Raw genomic sequence first — 22,042 nt, 5'->3', positions numbered from 1 at the left:
TATAGATGTATTTCTCACATATGTCAGAGCCTCTCGCGGTCGTCGTCGTCGTCGTCGTCGTCGCCGCCGCCGCTTCTGCAGAAGTAGCAAATGGCCATCGTGGCAAATGCGGCGAGGCACGCCCTGCCTTCGATTCCGTATGCACAAAGTGTGTGGTCTTGTTTCCCAGTCTATATTTGGTCGGTCACGTAAGAGGTTGAATGTAACGAATGGGTGGGAAAGAGCAAGGGCAGCGGCTGTGTAGAACGAAAACACAAATTATCAGGGGTGTGAGCGTTTCGAGATTAGTCATATACAAGTTGCACTTGGTCGTCAGTGACTGTGTGGCCTAATAGATAAGGCGTCGGACTTCGGAACTGAAGATTACAGGTTCGAATGCTGTCACGCTCGTGTTTTATCAGTTCTGAAAAAGAAACATACCGTTTTAATGTAGCATTTGAGCAGTACGAAACCGTCTGAATGTTGCTGTTGACCATTTTCTGCTTGGAGATGCTCTTGAGCTTGAAACACACACTACAAGACCGGTGTTAACTAGCGAAATGGTCGGCAGAGTGCCGTCACCGCGAGTTTCCACTGGCACTTGCACATCTAAAACAACGTCGGAAAGTAACTCGTTCGCCTTTTGAGTCACATCAAGTATGAGTGTTAATTTTGACGCCACTAGCTCTGCAGGTTGTCATGCAATTCCTTACCTCTCAGAAATGATTATGAAATAAAAGTGAAGTACGTGAAGAGTGTGACGTTAGGAAAACATTAGGCAGCATGGAGAGATTCTGTATGGGACCACCCAACCCAAACGAGTACTGTGTGACGTGCTGCCCGGCAAGTATTCACCGAAGCATCCCGGCTAGCTCAGTCGGTAGAGCATGAGACTCTTAATCTCAGGGTCGTGGGTTCGAGCCCCACGCTGGGCGAAACGGAATTTTGTTCCGCTGCAGATGTAAATTACCGTTTTTCTGATTAACGTGATGTAATGGAAATAGCAACTTTAAACTTTGCCTACGTCTCAGTCAGTCGCAAGGAAACTGTATTTGAAGGTGAAGGTGATTTTGTAGACATGTGTGAAAGACATGTTCTGAAATGCTAGTGTTGTTGTTTGGAGAGGACATCGGTTACGTGTCAGATGTGTAGCCAAGCAGTAATGGGTCGCCATAGCTGCAAATATTAGTCGGTAATATGAAGTGTTGTCAGCTGAAGTCTGATGATCCAGACGACCGTAAGGACGAAGTACGCAAAGGTACCGCTAGGCCGCGCCTCTTTAGCTCAGTGGTAGAGCACTGGACTAGTAAACAAAAGGTCGTGAGTTCCATCCTCAAAGGAAGAAGTCGAATTTTGGAAATCAGTTGCGCGTCGTGGCCGTATAGCAAACACTATCTGTGATGACGAACAATTAGCGACATGCCTTTTATTAAGAATTACTCTCAGATGTGATTAAGGCGAATGGCGCAGATAAAGCCTTTGCCAAAGCGGTTCAGCATAAGGTGGGACGAGGCAGTCTGAATTACATTTTATAGATGTATTTCTCACATATGTCAGAGCCTCTCGCGGTCGTCGTCGTCGTCGTCGTCGTCGTCGCCGCCGCCGCTTCTGCAGAAGTAGCAAATGGCCATCGTGGCAAATGCGGCGAGGCACGCCCTGCCTTCGATTCCGTATGCACAAAGTGTGTGGTCTTGTTTCCCAGTCTATATTTGGTCGGTCACGTAAGAGGTTGAATGTAACGAATGGGTGGGAAAGAGCAAGGGCAGCGGCTGTGTAGAACGAAAACACAAATTATCAGGGGTGTGAGCGTTTCGAGATGAGTCATATACAAGTTGCACTTGGTCGTCAGTGACTGTGTGGCCTAATAGATAAGGCGTCGGACTTCGGAACTGAAGATTACAGGTTCGAATGCTGTCACGCTCGTGTTTTATCAGTTCTGAAAAAGAAACATACCGTTTTAATGTAGCATTTGAGCAGTACGAAACCGTCTGAATGTTGCTGTTGACCATTTTCTGCTTGGAGATGCTCTTGAGCTTGAAACACACACTACAAGACCGGTGTTAACTAGCGAAATGGTCGGCAGAGTGCCGTCACCGCGAGTTTCCACTGGCACTTGCACATCTAAAACAACGTCGGAAAGTAACTCGTTCGCCTTTTGAGTCACATCAAGTATGAGTGTTAATTTTGACGCCACTAGCTCTGCAGGTTGTCATGCAATTCCTTACCTCTCAGAAATGATTATGAAATAAAAGTGAAGTACGTGAAGAGTGTGACGTTAGGAAAACATTAGGCAGCATGGAGAGATTCTGTATGGGACCACCCAACCCAAACGAGTACTGTGTGACGTGCTGCCCGGCAAGTATTCACCGAAGCATCCCGGCTAGCTCAGTCGGTAGAGCATGAGACTCTTAATCTCAGGGTCGTGGGTTCGAGCCCCACGCTGGGCGAAACGGAATTTTGTTCCGCTGCAGATGTAAATTACCGTTTTTCTGATTAACGTGATGTAATGGAAATAGCAACTTTAAACTTTGCCTACGTCTCAGTCAGTCGCAAGGAAACTGTATTTGAAGGTGAAGGTGATTTTGTAGACATGTGTGAAAGACATGTTCTGAAATGCTAGTGTTGTTGTTTGGAGAGGACATCGGTTACGTGTCAGATGTGTAGCCAAGCAGTAATGGGTCGCCATAGCTGCAAATATTAGTCGGTAATATGAAGTGTTGTCAGCTGAAGTCTGATGATCCAGACGACCGTAAGGACGAAGTACGCAAAGGTACCGCTAGGCCGCGCCTCTTTAGCTCAGTGGTAGAGCACTGGACTAGTAAACAAAAGGTCGTGAGTTCCATCCTCAAAGGAAGAAGTCGAATTTTGGAAATCAGTTGCGCGTCGTGGCCGTATAGCAAACACTATCTGTGATGACGAACAATTAGCGACATGCCTTTTATTAAGAATTACTCTCAGATGTGATTAAGGCGAATGGCGCAGATAAAGCCTTTGCCAAAGCGGTTCAGCATAAGGTGGGACGAGGCAGTCTGAATTACATTTTATAGATGTATTTCTCACATATGTCAGAGCCTCTCGCGGTCGTCGTCGTCGTCGTCGTCGTCGTCGCCGCCGCCGCTTCTGCAGAAGTAGCAAATGGCCATCGTGGCAAATGCGGCGAGGCACGCCCTGCCTTCGATTCCGTATGCACAAAGTGTGTGGTCTTGTTTCCCAGTCTATATTTGGTCGGTCACGTAAGAGGTTGAATGTAACGAATGGGTGGGAAAGAGCAAGGGCAGCGGCTGTGTAGAACGAAAACACAAATTATCAGGGGTGTGAGCGTTTCGAGATGAGTCATATACAAGTTGCACTTGGTCGTCAGTGACTGTGTGGCCTAATAGATAAGGCGTCGGACTTCGGAACTGAAGATTACAGGTTCGAATGCTGTCACGCTCGTGTTTTATCAGTTCTGAAAAAGAAACATACCGTTTTAATGTAGCATTTGAGCAGTACGAAACCGTCTGAATGTTGCTGTTGACCATTTTCTGCTTGGAGATGCTCTTGAGCTTGAAACACACACTACAAGACCGGTGTTAACTAGCGAAATGGTCGGCAGAGTGCCGTCACCGCGAGTTTCCACTGGCACTTGCACATCTAAAACAACGTCGGAAAGTAACTCGTTCGCCTTTTGAGTCACATCAAGTATGAGTGTTAATTTTGACGCCACTAGCTCTGCAGGTTGTCATGCAATTCCTTACCTCTCAGAAATGATTATGAAATAAAAGTGAAGTACGTGAAGAGTGTGACGTTAGGAAAACATTAGGCAGCATGGAGAGATTCTGTATGGGACCACCCAACCCAAACGAGTACTGTGTGACGTGCTGCCCGGCAAGTATTCACCGAAGCATCCCGGCTAGCTCAGTCGGTAGAGCATGAGACTCTTAATCTCAGGGTCGTGGGTTCGAGCCCCACGCTGGGCGAAACGGAATTTTGTTCCGCTGCAGATGTAAATTACCGTTTTTCTGATTAACGTGATGTAATGGAAATAGCAACTTTAAACTTTGCCTACGTCTCAGTCAGTCGCAAGGAAACTGTATTTGAAGGTGAAGGTGATTTTGTAGACATGTGTGAAAGACATGTTCTGAAATGCTAGTGTTGTTGTTTGGAGAGGACATCGGTTACGTGTCAGATGTGTAGCCAAGCAGTAATGGGTCGCCATAGCTGCAAATATTAGTCGGTAATATGAAGTGTTGTCAGCTGAAGTCTGATGATCCAGACGACCGTAAGGACGAAGTACGCAAAGGTACCGCTAGGCCGCGCCTCTTTAGCTCAGTGGTAGAGCACTGGACTAGTAAACAAAAGGTCGTGAGTTCCATCCTCAAAGGAAGAAGTCGAATTTTGGAAATCAGTTGCGCGTCGTGGCCGTATAGCAAACACTATCTGTGATGACGAACAATTAGCGACATGCCTTTTATTAAGAATTACTCTCAGATGTGATTAAGGCGAATGGCGCAGATAAAGCATTTGCCAAAGCGGTTCAGCATAAGGTGGGACGAGGCAGTCTGAATTACATTTTATAGATGTATTTCTCACATATGTCAGAGCCTCTCGCGGTCGTCGTCGTCGTCGTCGTCGCCGCCGCCGCTTCTGCAGAAGTAGCAAATGGCCATCGTGACAAATGCGGCGAGGCACGCCCTGCCTTCGATTCCGTATGCACAAAGTGTGTGGTCTTGTTTCCCAGTCTATATTTGGTCGGTCACGTAAGAGGTTGAATGTAACGAATGGGTGGGAAAGAGCAAGGGCAGCGGCTGTGTAGAACGAAAACACAAATTATCAGGGGTGTGAGCGTTTCGAGATGAGTCATATACAAGTTGCACTTGGTCGTCAGTGACTGTGTGGCCTAATAGATAAGGCGTCGGACTTCGGAACTGAAGATTACAGGTTCGAATGCTGTCACGCTCGTGTTTTATCAGTTCTGAAAAAGAAACATACCGTTTTAATGTAGCATTTGAGCAGTACGAAACCGTCTGAATGTTGCTGTTGACCATTTTCTGCTTGGAGATGCTCTTGAGCTTGAAACACACACTACAAGACCGGTGTCAACTAGCGAAATGGTCGGCAGAGTGCCGTCACCGCGAGTTTCCACTGGCACTTGCACATCTAAAACAACGTCGGAAAGTAACTCGTTCGCCTTTTGAGTCACATCAAGTATGAGTGTTAATTTTGACGCCACTAGCTCTGCAGGTTGTCATGCAATTCCTTACCACTCAGAAATGATTATGAAATAAAAGTGAAGTACGTGAAGAGTGTGACGTTAGGAAAACATTAGGCAGCATGGAGAGATTCTGTATGGGACCACCCAACCCAAACGAGTACTGTGTGACGTGCTGCCCGGCAAGTATTCACCGAAGCAGCCCGGCTAGCTCAGTCGGTAGAGCATGAGACTCTTAATCTCAGGGTCGTGGGTTCGAGCCCCACGCTGGGCGAAACGGAATTTGTTCCGCTGCAGATGTAAATTACCGTTTTTCTGATTAACGTGATGTAATGGAAATAGCAACTTTAAACTTTGCCTACGTCTCAGTCAGTCGCAAGGAAACTGTATTTGAAGGTGAAGGTGATTTTGTAGACATGTGTGAAAGACATGTTCTGAAATGCTAGTGTTGTTGTTTGGAGAGGACATCGGTTACGTGTCAGATGTGTAGCCAAGCAGTAATGGGTCGCCATAGCTGCAAATATTAGTCGGTAATATGAAGTGTTGTCAGCTGAAGTCTGATGATCCAGACGACCGTAAGGACGAAGTACGCAAAGGTACCGCTAGGCCGCGCCTCTTTAGCTCAGTGGTAGAGCGCTGGACTAGTAAACAAAAGGTCGTGAGTTCCATCCTCAAAGGAAGAAGTCGAATTTTGGAAATCAGTTGCGCGTCGTGGCCGTATAGCAAACACTATCTGTGATGACGAACAATTAGCGACATGCCTTTTATTAAGAATTACTCTCAGATGTGATTAAGGCGAATGGCGCAGATAAAGCCTTTGCCAAAGCGGTTCAGCATAAGGTGGGACGAGGCAGTCTGAATTACATTTTATAGATGTATTTCTCACATATGTCAGAGCCTCTCGCGGTCGTCGTCGTCGTCGTCGTCGTCGTCGTCGCCGCCGCCGCTTCTGCAGAAGTAGCAAATGGCCATCGTGGCAAATGCGGCGAGGCACGCCCTGCCTTCGATTCCGTATGCACAAAGTGTGTGGTCTTGTTTCCCAGTCTATATTTGGTCGGTCACGTAAGAGGTTGAATGTAACGAATGGGTGGGAAAGAGCAAGGGCAGCGGCTGTGTAGAACGAAAACACAAATTATCAGGGGTGTGAGCGTTTCGAGATGAGTCATATACAAGTTGCACTTGGTCGTCAGTGACTGTGTGGCCTAATAGATAAGGCGTCGGACTTCGGAACTGAAGATTACAGGTTCGAATGCTGTCACGCTCGTGTTTTATCAGTTCTGAAAAAGAAACATACCGTTTTAATGTAGCATTTGAGCAGTACGAAATCGTCTGAATGTTGCTGTTGACCATTTTCTGCTTGGAGATGCTCTTGAGCTTGAAACACACACTACAAGACCGGTGTTAACTAGCGAAATGGTCGGCAGAGTGCCGTCACCGCGAGTTTCCACTGGCACTTGCACATCTAAAACAACGTCGGAAAGTAACTCGTTCGCCTTTTGAGTCACATCAAGTATGAGTGTTAATTTTGACGCCACTAGCTCTGCAGGTTGTCATGCAATTCCTTACCTCTCAGAAATGATTATGAAATAAAAGTGAAGTACGTGACGAGTGTGACGTTAGGAAAACATTAGGCAGCATGGAGAGATTCTGTATGGGACCACCCAACCCAAACGAGTACTGTGTGACGTGCTGCCCGGCAAGTATTCACCGAAGCAGCCCGGCTAGCTCAGTCGGTAGAGCATGAGACTCTTAATCTCAGGGTCGTGGGTTCGAGCCCCACGCTGGGCGAAACGGAATTTTGTTCCGCTGCAGATGTAAATTACCGTTTTTCTGATTAACGTGATGTAATGGAAATAGCAACTTTAAACTTTGCCTACGTCTCAGTCAGTCGCAAGGAAACTGTATTTGAAGGTGAAGGTGATTTTGTAGACATGTGTGAAAGACATGTTCTGAAATGCTAGTGTTGTTGTTTGGAGAGGACATCGGTTACGTGTCAGATGTGTAGCCAAGCAGTAATGGGTCGCCATAGCTGCAAATATTAGTCGGTAATATGAAGTGTTGTCAGCTGAAGTCTGATGATCCAGACGACCGTAAGGACGAAGTACGCAAAGGTACCGCTAGGCCGCGCCTCTTTAGCTCAGTGGTAGAGCACTGGACTAATAAACCAAAGGTCGTGAGTTCCATCCTCAAAGGAAGAAGTCGAATTTTGGAAATCAGTTGCGCGTCGTGGCCGTATAGCAAACAGTATCTGTGATGACGAACAATTAGCGACATGCCTTTTATTAAGAATTACTCTCAGATGTGATTAAGGCGAATGGCGCAGATAAAGCCTTTGCCAAAGCGGTTCAGCATAAGGTGGGACGAGGCAGTCTGAATTACATTTTATAGATGTATTTCTCACATATGTCAGAGCCTCTCGCGGTCGTCGTCGTCGTCGTCGTCGTCGTCGCCGCCGCCGCTTCTGCAGAAGTAGCAAATGGCCATCGTGGCAAATGCGGCGAGGCACGCCCTGCCTTCGATTCCGTATGCACAAAGTGTGTGGTCTTGTTTCCCAGTCTATATTTGGTCGGTCACGTAAGAGGTTGAATGTAACGAATGGGTGGGAAAGAGCAAGGGCAGCGGCTGTGTAGAACGAAAACACAAATTATCAGGGGTGTGAGCGTTTCGAGATGAGTCATATACAAGTTGCACTTGGTCGTCAGTGACTGTGTGGCCTAATAGATAAGGCGTCGGACTTCGGAACTGAAGATTACAGGTTCGAATGCTGTCACGCTCGTGTTTTATCAGTTCTGAAAAAGAAACATACCGTTTTAATGTAGCATTTGAGCAGTACGAAATCGTCTGAATGTTGCTGTTGACCATTTTCTGCTTGGAGATGCTCTTGAGCTTGAAACACACACTACAAGACCGGTGTTAACTAGCGAAATGGTCGGCAGAGTGCCGTCACCGCGAGTTTCCACTGGCACTTGCACATCTAAAACAACGTCGGAAAGTAACTCGTTCGCCTTTTGAGTCACATCAAGTATGAGTGTTAATTTTGACGCCACTAGCTCTGCAGGTTGTCATGCAATTCCTTACCTCTCAGAAATGATTATGAAATAAAAGTGAAGTACGTGACGAGTGTGACGTTAGGAAAACATTAGGCAGCATGGAGAGATTCTGTATGGGACCACCCAACCCAAACGAGTACTGTGTGACGTGCTGCCCGGCAAGTATTCACCGAAGCAGCCCGGCTAGCTCAGTCGGTAGAGCATGAGACTCTTAATCTCAGGGTCGTGGGTTCGAGCCCCACGCTGGGCGAAACGGAATTTTGTTCCGCTGCAGATGTAAATTACCGTTTTTCTGATTAACGTGATGTAATGGAAATAGCAACTTTAAACTTTGCCTACGTCTCAGTCAGTCGCAAGGAAACTGTATTTGAAGGTGAAGGTGATTTTGTAGACATGTGTGAAAGACATGTTCTGAAATGCTAGTGTTGTTGTTTGGAGAGGACATCGGTTACGTGTCAGATGTGTAGCCAAGCAGTAATGGGTCGCCATAGCTGCAAATATTAGTCGGTAATATGAAGTGTTGTCAGCTGAAGTCTGATGATCCAGACGACCGTAAGGACGAAGTACGCAAAGGTACCGCTAGGCCGCGCCTCTTTAGCTCAGTGGTAGAGCACTGGACTAATAAACCAAAGGTCGTGAGTTCCATCCTCAAAGGAAGAAGTCGAATTTTGGAAATCAGTTGCGCGTCGTGGCCGTATAGCAAACAGTATCTGTGATGACGAACAATTAGCGACATGCCTTTTATTAAGAATTACTCTCAGATGTGATTAAGGCGAATGGCGCAGATAAAGCATTTGCCAAAGCGGTTCAGCATAAGGTGGGACGAGGCAGTCTGAATTACATTTTATAGATGTATTTCTCACATATGTCAGAGCCTCTCGCGGTCGTCGTCGTCGTCGTCGTCGTCGTCGCCGCCGCCGCCGCCGCCGCTTCTGCAGAAGTAGCAAATGGCCATCGTGGCAAATGCGGCGAGGCACGCCCTGCCTTCGATTCCGTATGCACAAAGTGTGTGGTCTTGTTTCCCAGTCTATATTTGGTCGGTCACGTAACAGGTTGAATGTAACGAATGGGTGGGAAAGAGCAAGGGCAGCGGCTGTGTAGAACAAAAACACAAATTATCAGGGGTGTGAGCGTTTCGAGATGAGTCATATACAAGTTGCACTTGGTCGTCGGTGACTGTGTGGCCTAATAGATAAGGCGTCGGACTTCGGAACTGAAGATTACAGGTTCGAATGCTGTCACGCTCGTGTTTTATCAGTTCTGAAAAAGAAACATACCGTTTTAATGTAGCATTTGAGCAGTACGAAACCGTCTGAATGTTGCTGTTGACCATTTTCTGCTTGGAGATGCTCTTGAGCTTGAAACACACACTACAAGACCGGTGTTAACTAGCGAAATGGTCGGCAGAGTGCCGTCACCGCGAGTTTCCACTGGCACTTGCACATCTAAAACAACGTCGGAAAGTAACTCGTTCGCCTTTTGAGTCACATCAAGTATGAGTGTTAATTTTGACGCCACTAGCTCTGCAGGTTGTCATGCAATTCCTTACCTCTCAGAAATGATTATGAAATAAAAGTGAAGTACGTGAAGAGTGTGACGTTAGGAAAACATTAGGCAGCATGGAGAGATTCTGTATGGGACCACCCAACCCAAACGAGTACTGTGTGACGTGCTTCAAGGGCAGCGGCTGTGTAGAACAAAAACACAAATTATCAGGGGTGTGAGCGTTTCGAGATGAGTCATATACAAGTTGCACTTGGTCGTCGGTGACTGTGTGGCCTAATAGATAAGGCGTCGGACTTCGGAACTGAAGATTACAGGTTCGAATGCTGTCACGCTCGTGTTTTATCAGTTCTGAAAAAGAAACATACCGTTTTAATGTAGCATTTGAGCAGTACGAAACCGTCTGAATGTTGCTGTTGACCATTTTCTGCTTGGAGATGCTCTTGAGCTTGAAACACACACTACAAGACCGGTGTTAACTAGCGAAATGGTCGGCAGAGTGCCGTCACCGCGAGTTTCCACTGGCACTTGCACATCTAAAACAACGTCGGAAAGTAACTCGTTCGCCTTTTGAGTCACATCAAGTATGAGTGTTAATTTTGACGCCACTAGCTCTGCAGGTTGTCATGCAATTCCTTACCTCTCAGAAATGATTATGAAATAAAAGTGAAGTACGTGAAGAGTGTGACGTTAGGAAAACATTAGGCAGCATGGAGAGATTCTGTATGGGACCACCCAACCCAAACGAGTACTGTGTGACGTGCTGCCCGGCAAGTATTCACCGAAGCATCCCGGCTAGCTCAGTCGGTAGAGCATGAGACTCTTAATCTCAGGGTCGTGGGTTCGAGCCCCACGCTGGGCGAAACGGAATTTTGTTCCGCTGCAGATGTAAATTACCGTTTTTCTGATTAACGTGATGTAATGGAAATAGCAACTTTAAACTTTGCCTACGTCTCAGTCAGTCGCAAGGAAACTGTATTTGAAGGTGAAGGTGATTTTGTAGACATGTGTGAAAGACATGTTCTGAAATGCTAGTGTTGTTGTTTGGAGAGGACATCGGTTACGTGTCAGATGTGTAGCCAAGCAGTAATGGGTCGCCATAGCTGCAAATATTAGTCGGTAATATGAAGTGTTGTCAGCTGAAGTCTGATGATCCAGACGACCGTAAGGACGAAGTACGCAAAGGTACCGCTAGGCCGCGCCTCTTTAGCTCAGCGGTAGAGCACTGGACTAATAAACCAAAGGTCGTGAGTTCCATCCTCAAAGGAAGAAGTCGACTTTTGGAAATCAGTTGCGCATCGTGGCCGTATAGCAAACACTATCTGTGATGACGAACAATTAGCGACATGCCTTTTATTAAGAATTACTCTCAGATGTGATTAAGGCGAATGGCGCAGATAAAGCCTTTGCCAAAGCGGTTCAGCATAAGGTGGGACGAGGCAGTCTGAATTACATTTTATAGATGTATTTCTCACATATGTCAGAGCCTTTCGCGGTCGTCGTCGTCGTCGCCGCCGTCGCTTCTGCAGAAGTAGCAAATGGCCATCGTGGCAAATGCGGCGAGGCACGCCCTGCCTTCGATTCCGTATGCACAAAGTGTGTGGTCTTGTTTTCCAGTCTATATTTGGTCGGTCACGTAAGAGGTTGAATGTAACGAATGGGTGGGAAAGAGCAAGGGCAGCGGCTGTGTAGAACGAAAACACAAATTATCAGGGGTGTGAGCGTTTCGAGATGAGTCATATACAAGTTGCACTTGGTCGTCAGTGACTGTGTGGCCTAATAGATAAGGCGTCGGACTTCGAAACTGAAGATTACAGGTTCGAATGCTGTCACGCTCGTGTTTTATCAGTTCTGAAAAAGAAACATACCGTTTTAATGTAGCATTTGAGCAGTACGAAACCGTCTGAATGTTGCTGTTGACCATTTTCTGCTTGGAGATGCTCTTGAGCTTGAAACACACACTACAAGACCGGTGTTAACTAGCGAAATGGTCGGCAGAGTGCCGTCACCGCGAGTTTCCACTGGCACTTGCACATCTAAAACAACGTCGGAAAGTATCTGGTTCGCCTTTTGAGTCACATCAAGTATGAGTGTTAATTTTGACGCCACTAGCTCTGCAGGTTGTCATCGAATTCCTTACCTCTCAGAAATGATTATGAAATAAAAGTGAAGTACGTGACGAGTGTGACGTTAGGAAAACATTAGGCAGCATGGAGAGATTCTGTATGGGACCACCCAACCCAAACGAGTACTGTGTGACGTGCTGCCCGGCAAGTATTCACCGAAGCAGCCCGGCTAGCTCAGTCGGTAGAGCATGAGACTCTTAATCTCAGGGTCGTGGGTTCGAGCCCCACGCTGGGCGAAACGGAATTTTGTTCCGCTGCAGATGTAAATTACCGTTTTTCTGATTAACGTGATGTAATGGAAATAGCAACTTTAAACTTTGCCTACGTCTCAGTCAGTCGCAAGGAAACTGTATTTGAAGGTGAAGGTGATTTTGTAGACATGTGTGAAAGACATGTTCTGAAATGCTAGTGTTGTTGTTTGGAGAGGACATCGGATACGTGTCAGATGTGTAGCCAAGCAGTAATGGGTCGCCATAGCTGCAAATATTAGTCGGTAATATGAAGTGTTGTCAGCTGAAGTCTGATGATCCAGACGACCGTAAGGACGAAGTACGCAAAGGTACCGCTAGGCCGCGCCTCTTTAGCTCAGCGGTAGAGCACTGGACTAGTAAACCAAAGGTCGTGAGTTCCATCCTCAAAGGAAGAAGTCGAATTTTGGAAATCAGTTGCGCGTCGTGGCCGTACAGCAAACACTATCTGTGATGACGAACAATTAGCGACATGCCTTTTATTAAGAATTACTCTCAGATGTGATTAAGGCGAATGGCGCAGATAAAGCCTTTGCCAAAGCGGTTCAGCATAAGGTGGGACGAGGCAGTCTGAATTACATTTTATAGATGTATTTCTCACATATGTCAGAGCCTCTCGCGGTCGTCGTCGTCGTCGTCGTCGTCGTCGTCGTCGCCGCCGCCGCTTCTGCAGAAGTAGCAAATGGCCATCGTGGCAAATGCGGCGAGGCACGCCCTGCCTTCGATTCCGTATGCACAAAGTGTGTGGTCTTGTTTCCCAGTCTATATTTGGTCGGTCACGTAAGAGGTTGAATGTAACGAATGGGTGGGAAAGAGCAAGGGCAGCGGCTGTGTAGAACGAAAACACAAATTATCAGGGGTGTGAGCGTTTCGAGATGAGTCATATACAAGTTGCACTTGGTCGTCAGTGACTGTGTGGCCTAATAGATAAGGCGTCGGACTTCGGAACTGAAGATTACAGGTTCGAATGCTGTCACGCTCGTGTTTTATCAGTTCTGAAAAAGAAACATACCGTTTTAATGTAGCATTTGAGCAGTACGAAACCGTCTGAATGTTGCTGTTGACCATTTTCTGCTTGGAGATGCTCTTGAGCTTGAAACACACACTACAAGACCGGTGTTAACTAGCGAAATGGTCGGCAGAGTGCCGTCACCACGAGTTTCCACTGGCACTTGCACATCTAAAACAACGTCGGAAAGTAACTCGTTCGCCTTTTGAGTCACATCAAGTATGAGTGTTAATTTTGACGCCACTAGCTCTGCAGGTTGTCATGCAATTCCTTACCTCTCAGAAATGATTATGAAATAAAAGTGAAGTACGTGAAGAGTGTGACGTTAGGAAAACATTAGGCAGCATGAAGAGATTCTGTATGGGACCACCCAACCCAAACGAGTACTGTGTGACGTGCTGCCCGGCAAGTATTCACCGAAGCAGCCCGGCTAGCTCAGTCGGTAGAGCATGAGACTCTTAATCTCAGGGTCGTGGGTTCGAGCCCCACGCTGGGCGAAACGGAATTTTGTTCCGCTGCAGATGTAAATTACCGTTTTTCTGATTAACGTGATGTAATGGAAATAGCAACTTTAAACTTTGCCTACGTCTCAGTCAGTCGCAAGGAAACTGTATTTGAAGGTGAAGGTGATTTTGTAGACATGTGTGAAAGACATGTTCTGAAATGCTAGTGTTGTTGTTTGGAGAGGACATCGGTTACGTGTCAGATGTGTAGCCAAGCAGTAATGGGTCGCCATAGCTGCAAATATTAGTCGGTAATATGAAGTGTTGTCAGCTGAAGTCTGATGATCCAGACGACCGTAAGGACGAAGTACGCAAAGGTACCGCCAGGCCGCGCCTCTTTAGCTCAGTGGTAGAGCACTGGACTAGTAAACAAAAGGTCGTGAGTTCCATCCTCAAAGGAAGAAGTCGAATTTTGGAAATCAGTTGTGCGTCGTGGCCGTATAGCAAACAGTATCTGTGATGACGAACAATTAGCGACATGCCTTTTATTAAGAATTACTCTCAGATGTGATTAAGGCGAATGGCGCAGATAAAGCATTTGCCAAAGCGGTTCAGCATAAGGTGGGACGAGGCAGTCTGAATTACATTTTATAGATGTATTTCTCACATATGTCAGAGCCTCTCGCGGTCGTCGTCGTCGTCGTCGTCGTCGTCGTCGTCGCCGCCGCCGCTTCTGCAGAAGTAGCAAATGGCCATCGTGGCAAATGCGGCGAGGCACGCCGTGCCTTCGATTCCGTATGCACAAAGTGTGTGGTATTGTTTCCCAGTCTATATTTGGTCGGTCACGTAAGAGGTTGAATGTAACGAATGGGTGGGAAAGAGCAAGGGCAGCGGCTGTGTAGAACGAAAACACAAATTATCAGGGGTGTGAGCGTTTCGAGATGAGTCATATACAAGTTGCACTTGGTCGTCAGTGACTGTGTGGCCTAATAGATAAGGCGTCGGACTTCGGATCTGAAGATTACAGGTTCGAATGCTGTCACGCTCTTGTTTTATCAGTTCTGAAAAAGAAACATACCGTTTTAATGTAGCATTTGAGCAGTACGAAACCTTCTGAATGTTGCTGTTGACCATTTTCTGCTTGGAGATGCTCTTGAGCTTGAAACACACACTACAAGACCGGTGTTAACTAGCGAAATGGTCGGCAGAGTGCCGTCACCGCGAGTTTCCACTGGCACTTGCACATCTAAAACAACGTCGGAAAGTAACTCGTTCGCCTTTTGAGTCACATCAAGTATGAGTGTTAATTTTGACGCCACTAGCTCTGCAGGTTGTCATGCAATTCCTTACCTCTCAGAAATGATTATGAAATAAAAGTGAAGTACGTGACGAGTGTGACGTTAGGAAAACATTAGGCAGCATGGAGAGATTCTGTATAGGACCACCCAACCCAAACGAGTACTGTGTGACGTGCTGCCCGGCAAGTATTCACCAAAGCAGCCCGGCTAGCTCAGTCGGTAGAGCATGAGACTCTTAATCGCAGGGTCGTGGGTTCGAGCCCCACGCTGGGCGGAACGGAATTTTTTTCCGCTGCAGATGTAAATTACCGTTTTTCTGATTAACGTGATGTATGGGCAATAGCAACTTTAAACTTTGCCTACGTCTCTGTCAGTCGCAAGGAAACTGTATTTGAAGGTGAAGGTGATTTTGTAGACTTGTGTGAAAGACATGTTCTGAAATGCAAGTGTTGTTGTTTGGAGAGGACATCGGTTACGTGTCAGATGTGTAGCCAAGCAGTAATGGGTCGCCATAGCTGCAAATATTAGTCGGTAATATGAAGTGTTGTCAGCTGAAGTCTGATGATCCAGACGACCGTAAGGACGAAGTACGCAAAGGTACCGCCAGGCCGCGCCTCTTTAGCTCAGTGGTAGAGCACTGGACTAGTAAACAAAAGGTCGTGAGTTCCATCCTCAAAGGAAGAAGTCGAATTTTGGAAATCAGTTGTGCGTCGTGGCCGTATAGCAAACAGTATCTGTGATGACCAACAATTAGCGACATGCCTTTTATTAAGAATTACTCTCAGATGTGATAAAGGCGAATGGCGCAGATAAAGCCTTTGCCAAAGCGGTTCAGCATAAGGTGGGACGAGGCAGTCTGAATTACATTTTATAGATGTATTTCTCACATATGTCAGAGCCTCTCGCGGTCGTCGTCGTCGTCGTCGTCGTCGTCGCCGCCGCCGCTTCTGCAGAAGTAGCAAATGGCCATCGTGGCAAATGCGGCGAGGCACGCCCTGCCTTCGATTCCGTATGCACAAAGTGTGTGGTCTTGTTTCCCAGTCTATATTTGGTCGGTCACGTAAGAGGTTGAATGTAACGAATGGGTGGGAAAGAGCAAGGGCAGCGGCTGTGTAGAACGAAAACACAAATTATCAGGGGTGTGAGCGTTTCGAGATGAGTCATATACAAGTTGCACTTGGTCGTCAGTGACTGTGTGGCCTAATAGATAAGGCGTCGGACTTCGGAACTGAAGATTACAGGTTCGAATGCTGTCACGCTCGTGTTTTATCAGTTCTGAAAAAGAAACATACCGTTTTAATGTAGCATTTGAGCAGTACGAAACCGTCTGAATGTTGCTGTTGACCATTTTCTGCTTGGAGATGCTCTTGAGCTTGAAACACACACTACAAGACCGGTGTTAACTAGCGAAATGGTCGGCAGAGTGCCGTCACCACGAGTTTCCACTGGCACTTGCACATCTAAAACAACGTCGGAAAGTAACTCGTTCGCCTTTTGAGTCACATCAAGTATGAGTGTTAATTTTGACGCCACTAGCTCTGCAGGTTGTCATGCAATTCCTTACCTCTCAGAAATGATTATGAAATAAAAGTGAAGTACGTGAAGAGTGTGACGTTAGGAAAACATTAGGCAGCATGGAGAGATTCTGTATGGGACCACCCAACCCAAACGAGTACTGTGTGACGTGCTGCCCGGCAAGTATTCACCGAAGCAGCCCGGCTAGCTCAGTCGGTAGAGCATGAGACTCTTAATCTCAGGGTCGTGGGTTCGAGCCCCACGCTGGGCGAAACGGAATTTTGTTCCGCTGCAGATGTAAATTACCGTTTTTCTGATTAACGTGATGTAATGGAAATAGCAACTTTAAACTTTGCCTACGTCTCAGTCAGTCGCAAGGAAACTGTATTTGAAGGTGAAGGTGATTTTGTAGACATGTGTGAAAGACATGTTCTGAAATGCTAGTGTTGTTGTTTGGAGAGGACATCGGTTACGTGTCAGATGTGTAGCCAAGCAGTAATGGGTCGCCATAGCTGCAAATATTAGTCGGTAATATGAAGTGTTGTCAGCTGAAGTCTGATGATCCAGACGACCGTAAGGACGAAGTACGCAAAGGTACCGCCAGGCCGCGCCTCTTTAGCTCAGTGGTAGAGCACTGGACTAGTAAACAAAAGGTCGTGAGTTCCATCCTCAAAGGAAGAAGTCGAATTTTGGAAATCAGTTGTGCGTCGTGGCCGTATAGCAAACAGTATCTGTGATGACGAACAATTAGCGACATGCCTTTTATTAAGAATTACTCTCAGATGTGATTAAGGCGAATGGCGCAGATAAAGCATTTGCCAAAGCGGTTCAGCATAAGGTGGGACGAGGCAGTCTGAATTACATTTTATAGATGTATTTCTCACAAATGTCAGAGCCTCTCGCGGTCGTCGTCGTCGTCGTCGTCGTCGTCGCCGCCGCCGCTTCTGCAGAAGTAGCAAATGGCCATCGTGGCAAATGCGGCGAGGCACGCCGTGCCTTCGATTCCGTATGCACAAAGTGTGTGGTATTGTTTCCCAGTCTATATTTGGTCGGTCACGTAAGAGGTTGAATGTAACGAATGGGTGGGAAAGAGCAAGGGCAGCGGCTGTGTAGAACGAAAACACAAATTATCAGGGGTGTGAGCGTTTCGAGATGAGTCATATACAAGTTGCACTTGGTCGTCAGTGACTGTGTGGCCTAATAGATAAGGCGTCGGACTTCGGATCTGAAGATTACAGGTTCGAATGCTGTCACGCTCTTGTTTTATCAGTTCTGAAAAAGAAACATACCGTTTTAATGTAGCATTTGAGCAGTACGAAACCTTCTGAATGTTGCTGTTGACCATTTTCTGCTTGGAGATGCTCTTGAGCTTGAAACACACACTACAAGACCGGTGTTAACTAGCGAAATGGTCGGCAGAGTGCCGTCACCGCGAGTTTCCACTGGCACTTGCACATCTAAAACAACGTCGGAAAGTAACTCGTTCGCCTTTTGAGTCACATCAAGTATGAGTGTTAATTTTGACGCCACTAGCTCTGCAGGTTGTCATGCAATTCCTTACCTCTCAGAAATGATTATGAAATAAAAGTGAAGTACGTGACGAGTGTGACGTTAGGAAAACATTAGGCAGCATGGAGAGATTCTGTATAGGACCACCCAACCCAAACGAGTACTGTGTGACGTGCTGCCCGGCAAGTATTCACCGAAGCAGCCCGGCTAGCTCAGTCGGTAGAGCATGAGACTCTTAATCGCAGGGTCGTGGGTTCGAGCCCCACGCTGGGCGGAACGTAATTTTTTTCCGCTGCAGATGTAAATTACCGTTTTTCTGATTAACGTGATGTATGGGCAATAGCAACTTTAAACTTTGCCTACGTCTCTGTCAGTCGCAAGGAAACTGTATTTGAAGGTGAAGGTGATTTTGTAGACTTGTGTGAAAGACATGTTCTGAAATGCAAGTGTTGTTGTTTGGAGAGGACATCGGTTACGTGTCAGATGTGTAGCCAAGCAGTAATGGGTCGCCATAGCTGCAAATATTAGTCGGTAATATGAAGTGTTGTCAGCTGAAGTCTGATGATCCAGACGACCGTAAGGACGAAGTACGCAAAAGTACCGCTAGGTCGCGCCTCTTTAGTCAGTGGTAGAGCACTGGACTAGTAAATCAAGAGTCGTGAGTTCCATCCTCAAAGGAAGAAGTCGAATTTTGGAAATCAGTTGCGCGTCGTGGCCGTATAGCAAACAGTATCTGTGATGACGAACAATTAGCGACATGCCTTTTATTAAGAATTACTCTCAGATGTGATTAAGGCGAATGGCGCAGATAAAGCATTTGCCAAAGCGGTTCAGCACGATTCTTCGGCGGACCTCGGAAGAGTTCCGCCCTTCGATACCTTGCAGAGTACTGCTACGTATCGAAGTGCTAGGGCTTCGCAGAAGTCGCAGTCGCAGTCGCCGTCGCAGTCGCAGTCGCAGTTCCGGAACCGCCAGCAGCAGCAGCAGCAGCAGCAGCAGTTTCCAGTGCCGCCAGTTTTGCAGTAGCAGCCGTCGCCGGACCCAGCCGCAGCTTCCGGACCCAGCCGCCGCCGCCGCCGCCGCCGCCGCAGCTTCCGGCCCCCGCCGCCGCCGCCGCCGCCGCCGCCGCCGCAGCTTCCGGCCCCCGCCGCCGCCGCCGCCGCCGCCGCCGCCGCCGCCGCCAGGACCCAGTGCTTCGTCTTCCTCTCCTGCTTTCGTTGTCGTCGCTATTCTCGTCTTCGTCTTTGCCTTCATCCTTTCGCTCCTCGACGTCTCTCATCTGTCATCTGTAATCTGTTCCTGCCTTTGTCCCTTGTCTGTCCCCATTCTTCTTTTCTGTGTTTCCAGTTTTCCTTACTGCCATCATGACCACCCCCACCACCACCGCCACTACCACCGCCATCGTCTATACGACGCCCTCCCTCGCTGCCACTACTCTTACTTGGTGTGCTCAGTCGCCCCCGTCCTACTATATCCCGCCCCTCCTCACCCTTCCCACCCCAGCTCCCTTTGTCGCCCCATCCCCTGCTCCTTCTCCCCAAGCCTCCACACACGACCCCTTTCCCCCACTCCCCCACACCACTCATGCGGCCCCTGCCAGGGTTGTGTCTCGTCGGGCTACGACCCATGCCGCACCATCGCCGGCGCCAGCACCACCACCTGCAGCAGCGCCGCAACCAGCAGCAGCACCAACAGCAGCACCAACAGCAGCACCAGCACCAGCACCGACACCGGGACCTGCCGCTTCCCGTCATCTCCCCGTCACTCCTGTGCCCCACGCCTCCTCCCATCCTGTCCCCGCTGTTAAGCGTCCCAGTGGCACCCCCGCCTCCTCTGCACCCAAGAAGTCCCAGCATCTTCCCCCTCCCCCACCCCTAGATGCCATGGATGTCTCCCCTCCAGCCCCCTCTACTTCCTCTTCTAACTCCCCCTCCTACAAGTATCTCCTCTCCCGTCCTGATCCCTCTCTCCTGGAGGCCCGCAACCTGACCTTGCTCCTCCGCCAATACTTCCCTGCAGCCCCCATCTCCCTTCTTACCCCCCGTAGGGACTCTGTCTTGATCACCTCCCCAAGCCCTACCCTACACTCCGACATCCTCTCCCGAATTCCTCTCACCCGATTTGGACCTAATGCCTCCCTTGCCCCTGCTCCTTCCCCTTCCTCCCCCCGTCAACCCCAACCCCCACGTCGCCCGCCGACCCTCACCGCCGTGATCACTCGGCTTAGCCCGACGATCACGGAGGAAGAGGTGCTGGCGGAGTTGAAGGCCCACCCGTACCTGGAGGTGCGAACTGTTCGCCGCATTTTCAACTCTGCGGGCCCCACTCGCCTTATGCGAGTTTTCTCCGAACACGCTCCCTCCATCGACCATCTCCTTAAGGAGGGTGCCCTCCTCTTCCACCGCCGGTATAAGGTTGACCCCTCCCGCTCCCCACCACAATCCATTCGCTGCCAGAGGTGTCTGCGTTATAACGCACACCCAACATCAGAGTGCCGCGAGGCCCCAGTCTGCCCGCATTGTAAGCAAGCGCACTTCCTCCGGCAGTGCCCCAACCTTCAGTCTCCTCCCTCCTGCAATACCTGCAACCTCCAACACCCTACCTACTCCCAGAAATGCAAGGCTCGACCTCCTCCATCCGCTCCTGAACTCACTGTTCCTCTCCGCCCTTTGGATGACCCCACCCCTCCTGGCAATTCCCTCCGTCCTCCCCCCACCGCAGAGGACATCATCAGGTTCGTCACAATAGTGCTCCAGAACGTCCATCCCTTTCAGCGTCCCCACACCCTCCACCAGATTTCCCTCGCTGCCCGTTCCGTGTTCCACCTCAACACCTACGCCACCTATTCCCACAACCAGGCCCATTTCACCTTCTCCCGTCTCGACACCCTCGTTTAAATTCCCATTATGGCACGACAGCACCGTATCCTGTTCAATAACATCCGCTCCCTTCCCACCAACAAGCACCTCCTTATGCATACCCTTACGACCCACCGTGTGGATGCCTTCCTTCTGAACGAAACCTTTCTTCAGCCCCACCACACCGTCCACACCTCGCCCTACCTCCTTCACCGGTCTGACAATCCACTCCAGATAGCGCGTGGCGGAGTTGCCATTGGCCACCACCGCCAGATCCCTGTCCGGCTCCAACCCCTCCTTCCTGACCCCACAGAACACTTGATCCTTAGTCTCTTCTTCCCCGGCCTTACCCTTACCTGTGCCACCATCTATGTCCGCCCCGCTGCACCTATTCCTTTCGACTTCCTTTCCCACATCGACCGTACCTTCTCCTCCTACGTGATCGCCGCCGACCTTAACATCCATAGTCGTTCTGCCGCCCAGTTACGGCGGTGGCATCGGTTCCTTGCCACCCTCCAAGGCGACGTCCTTCCAATTCCCCAACACACCCGCCCTGAATCCAATACCACTCCCGATGTCGTCCTAGCCTCCCCCACCCTGCTTGGCCGCATAGCGGTGGACGTCCTTGATCCCATTGGCAGTGACCATCTCCCTGTCCTCCTCACTGTATCAGACGGTCGTCGCCCCCGTCCCGACCCGCGCCATGACCCTCCCCCGAAATATGTCCATGACTACTCCCGTGCCAACTGGAATGCCTACCGGGACTCCCTTGCTCTCCAGGTCGATAGCCACCCCCTCACCTACCACCAACCTGATGACGTTACCCGTGCTGCCTCCTTTCTCCAGCAGACCTTGTCTGAGGCCGTGGAGGCCCACGTCCCTACCATTGCCATCCATCCGCACCGCCCCACCTTACCCCCACAGGCCGTCCTTCTCCTGCGTGAATCCCGCCGGCTCTACCGTGCCTTCCTTCACACACGTGACCAGGACACACTACGACGCCACCGGCAACTACAGCGACACATCAGGAACTTACTCACGGCAAAGAAACGCCGGGACTGGCGACAGACATGCACCCGTCTTAATGCCACCTTACCTATCAACTCGTCCAAGTACTGGTCAGCCTTCCGCCGCCTTACCGGATCTAAACCCTCTCCCTACTACCCTCTCCTTCATGATGACCACCCCTTCCCTGATGCCCTTAGTAAGGCCAACCATTTCGCCTCCTACCTCTCCGATATCCTTACCATCCCTGACGATCCCCAGTTCGATTATTCCCTCTTTCCTGATGTCCGTGATCGAACTGATACCTC

General features: G+C 48.8%; 12 non-coding genes across 12 annotated transcripts; all 12 read left to right on the top strand.

Annotated features, from left to right (window-relative positions):
* Nucleotides 1–841: 841 nt before the first annotated feature.
* Nucleotides 842–914, top strand: Trnak-cuu (transfer RNA lysine (anticodon CUU)). The gene has a single exon. It is a non-coding gene; the product is annotated as a tRNA-Lys (tRNA).
* A 1,439-nt stretch (nt 915–2,353) lies between these two features.
* On the top strand, nt 2,354–2,426 carry Trnak-cuu (transfer RNA lysine (anticodon CUU)). Its single transcript has one exon. It is a non-coding gene; the product is annotated as a tRNA-Lys (tRNA).
* Nucleotides 2,427–3,865: 1,439 nt separating this feature from the next.
* Nucleotides 3,866–3,938, top strand: Trnak-cuu (transfer RNA lysine (anticodon CUU)). The gene has a single exon. It is a non-coding gene; the product is annotated as a tRNA-Lys (tRNA).
* A 1,433-nt stretch (nt 3,939–5,371) lies between these two features.
* On the top strand, nt 5,372–5,444 carry Trnak-cuu (transfer RNA lysine (anticodon CUU)). Its single transcript has one exon. It is a non-coding gene; the product is annotated as a tRNA-Lys (tRNA).
* Nucleotides 5,445–6,885: 1,441 nt separating this feature from the next.
* Nucleotides 6,886–6,958, top strand: Trnak-cuu (transfer RNA lysine (anticodon CUU)). Its single transcript has one exon. It is a non-coding gene; the product is annotated as a tRNA-Lys (tRNA).
* Nucleotides 6,959–8,397: 1,439 nt separating this feature from the next.
* On the top strand, nt 8,398–8,470 carry Trnak-cuu (transfer RNA lysine (anticodon CUU)). The gene has a single exon. It is a non-coding gene; the product is annotated as a tRNA-Lys (tRNA).
* Nucleotides 8,471–10,512: 2,042 nt separating this feature from the next.
* Trnak-cuu (transfer RNA lysine (anticodon CUU)) lies at nt 10,513–10,585 on the top strand. Its single transcript has one exon. It is a non-coding gene; the product is annotated as a tRNA-Lys (tRNA).
* Nucleotides 10,586–12,012: 1,427 nt separating this feature from the next.
* On the top strand, nt 12,013–12,085 carry Trnak-cuu (transfer RNA lysine (anticodon CUU)). The gene has a single exon. It is a non-coding gene; the product is annotated as a tRNA-Lys (tRNA).
* A 1,445-nt stretch (nt 12,086–13,530) lies between these two features.
* Nucleotides 13,531–13,603, top strand: Trnak-cuu (transfer RNA lysine (anticodon CUU)). The gene has a single exon. It is a non-coding gene; the product is annotated as a tRNA-Lys (tRNA).
* Nucleotides 13,604–15,048: 1,445 nt separating this feature from the next.
* Nucleotides 15,049–15,121, top strand: Trnak-cuu (transfer RNA lysine (anticodon CUU)). The gene has a single exon. It is a non-coding gene; the product is annotated as a tRNA-Lys (tRNA).
* A 1,439-nt stretch (nt 15,122–16,560) lies between these two features.
* Nucleotides 16,561–16,633, top strand: Trnak-cuu (transfer RNA lysine (anticodon CUU)). The gene has a single exon. It is a non-coding gene; the product is annotated as a tRNA-Lys (tRNA).
* A 1,439-nt stretch (nt 16,634–18,072) lies between these two features.
* On the top strand, nt 18,073–18,145 carry Trnak-cuu (transfer RNA lysine (anticodon CUU)). Its single transcript has one exon. It is a non-coding gene; the product is annotated as a tRNA-Lys (tRNA).
* Nucleotides 18,146–22,042: the final 3,897 nt, after the last annotated feature.

The sequence above is a fragment of the Schistocerca gregaria genome, chromosome 8, assembly GCF_023897955.1.
Source record: "Schistocerca gregaria isolate iqSchGreg1 chromosome 8, iqSchGreg1.2, whole genome shotgun sequence".
Taxonomy (NCBI): Eukaryota; Metazoa; Arthropoda; class Insecta; order Orthoptera; family Acrididae; genus Schistocerca; species Schistocerca gregaria.
This window is presented reverse-complemented; position numbering and strand designations above follow the sequence as displayed.